The sequence below is a fragment of the Chiloscyllium plagiosum genome, chromosome 20, assembly GCF_004010195.1.
Source record: "Chiloscyllium plagiosum isolate BGI_BamShark_2017 chromosome 20, ASM401019v2, whole genome shotgun sequence".
Classification (NCBI taxonomy): Eukaryota; Metazoa; Chordata; class Chondrichthyes; order Orectolobiformes; family Hemiscylliidae; genus Chiloscyllium; species Chiloscyllium plagiosum.
Genome location: NC_057729.1, coordinates 2,019,888 through 2,022,606, shown reverse-complemented (window position 1 = coordinate 2,022,606; position 2,719 = coordinate 2,019,888).

Below are 2,719 nucleotides of genomic sequence, written 5' to 3'. Positions count from 1 at the left end.
ACTGCATTGTGGTTCATAATGACCACATCTGTAGTAAGTGTTGGTAACTTGAAGAATTGTGGCTGAGTTGATGAGCTGGAATCTGACCTTTGAACACTCTGACACATCAGGGAGGGGGAAAGTTATTTCAGGAGACAGTCACACCCCTTAGACTGACTAGCTTGAATTTGTTCAGTGGTCAGGGACAGCAGGGTGTGAATATGACCGAGGCAGGTAGAGGGTTCCAGAAAGTCGTGAACATTTACAAGAAATAGGAGCAGGAGTAGGCCATCTGACCCCAGGAGCCTGCTCCGCCATTCAATAAGATCATGGCTGATCTTTTCGTGGACTCCCACTTACCTGCTCACTCTCAATTACTCTTAATTCATTCACTGTTCAAAAACCTTATCTGCCTTTGCTTAAGATTCAACGAGGAAGCCTCAACTACTTCACTGGGCAGGGAATTCCACAGATCCACAACCCTCTGGGTGAAGACGTTCCTCATGAGCTCAGTCCTAAATCTCCTCCCCCTTCTTTTGAGGCTATGCCCCATAGTCCTAGTTCCACCCACCAGCAGAAATAACCTTCCTGTTTGTATTTAACTATTCCCTTCATCATTTTATGTGTTTCTTTAAGATCCCCCCTCATTCTTCTAAATTCCAGTGGGTATGGTGCCAGTGCATTCAATCTTTCGCCATAAGTCAACCCTCTCCAGATTCAATCCAGTGAACCTCCTCTGCACTCCCTCCAGTGCCAGTAAATCCTTTCTCAAGGAAGGAGATGAAAACTGTACACAGTGCTCCAGGTGTGGCCTCACCAGCACCCTATACAGCTGCAGCAGAACTTCCCTGCTTTTAAACTCCACCCCTCTAGCAATGAAGGATAATATTCCAATTGTCTTCATAATTACCTACTGCACCTGCAAACCTTTTTGTGATCCATGCACAAGGACACCTAGGTGCCTCCACACAGCAGACTGCTGCAATTTTTCACCACTTAAATAATATCCAATTTTGCTGTTATTCCTGCAAAAATGGATGACCTCATACTAAGTAACATTGTACTCCATCTGCCAGACCATTGCCCACTCAACCTATCTATAATCCCTCTGCAGACTTTCAGTGTCCTATACACCTCTGCGAACACTGACAGACACTTGGTTCTCAACTCTAAATCACCAATGTAAAAATTGTAAACAATGTTATGAAGATGTAAGGGGTACTGTACCTTTAGGAGAATTAAAAGACTTGGCAAGCACACAGAATACTGGAAAATTTACAATGTAACATTTGGTCCAGCAGCTAGCAGTACCTGGGGTTTGCTATGAGACAAAACAAATTCAAATCCGGCCAATCAATTTAAATTATGTCCCAAGATACATAAACTCCAATCAAGTTTAAATGTGGTGTTTTGACAATACAATGAAACATCCTGAAATGATCTGATGCTTTGGGGTATAAAACTGAAAAGAAAAATTGAACAGTTGGAGGAGAACTGCCAAGCCACCAACATATGCAGATTACCTGCAGAATAGCTCTCTTAAAGATACCCTTATTTATTTTTCTGTGAAACAAAAACCTAAGAATAAGAAAAGAAGACAGAGGAAGATACAAAGAGAAGATTCGTCAGCTGGCTGGGTTTGAGATTTAAATTTTTTGGTAAATCTTAAATCGGGGGTTTTATCGGACCAGTATTGAGGAAGGGAAAGTAAAATTTAGAGAAAGGAGTTGTAAATAGTTGCTAGTTAATTATTTTTACTTTAACTAGTGACTTTGGGGATAGTTCTTAGCCTCTTGAATTTTCACAGGTTACCACACAGGTCAATCTTTTCTGTGTTGCTGGATTAAATTAGCAGGGGAAGTTTACCCAGTGTCGTAACTGTTTGGGGGCTCGTTGTTGGGATTTGGACTGGTTTGGACAGATTTGAACAGATTTGGGGCTACGAAAACCCCCAGCAGATTTAAACATTTGCAGGTTAGTGTCCTAAATCTTTATATAAAATGTAGGTGAGACAATTTGTTTAATTTTGGTGACTTGTGGTTGATTAAAAGTGAGAGAAATGGCTCTTAAATTTGCTAAAGAGGTTCTAGGATTTGAAAATGATTCTCAAATTTGCCAAGAAAGTTTAGAAGGAAAGAGAAAGGCCATACTTTTAGAATTAGCAAATAAGTTAAATTTGGGTTTAACCAAGGACAAAAGTGAAGCTGAAATTGTAAAGGAGTTACTGAAACACTTTGGTGTGTCAGAGAAACAGACAAGTGCAGTAGAGGTAGAAAAATTTAAATTGTAACTGAGGAAAATGGAGTTAGAAGATAAACAAAGAGAGAGGAAAGAGAAACAAGGTTCTTAGCTGAGGAAAGAAAGAAAGAAGAAAGGAGGAGAGAGAGGAAGAAAGGGAGAGAGAAAGAGAGAGGGAAGAAAGGGAGAGACAAAAAGAGAAAGAATTTGAACTTGAGAAGTTACAACTTTGTCAGCAAAGTGAAGTTAACAGGATGGAGATTAAAAAAGAAATATATTCAAATATGTCAAAACTCTGCCACATTTTGGTGAGAAAGATGTTGAAGTCTTTTTTTCATTTGAAAAATTGGCTAGGCAGATGGAGTGGTCCGAAGATTTATCAGTAATGCGAGTTCAGACAAAACTGGTAGGCAGAGTTAGTGAGGTATTTGCCGTGCTATCAAATGAGGGGTCAAGAGATTATGAAGAGGTTAAACAGACTATTTGAAGTGCTTATGATTGG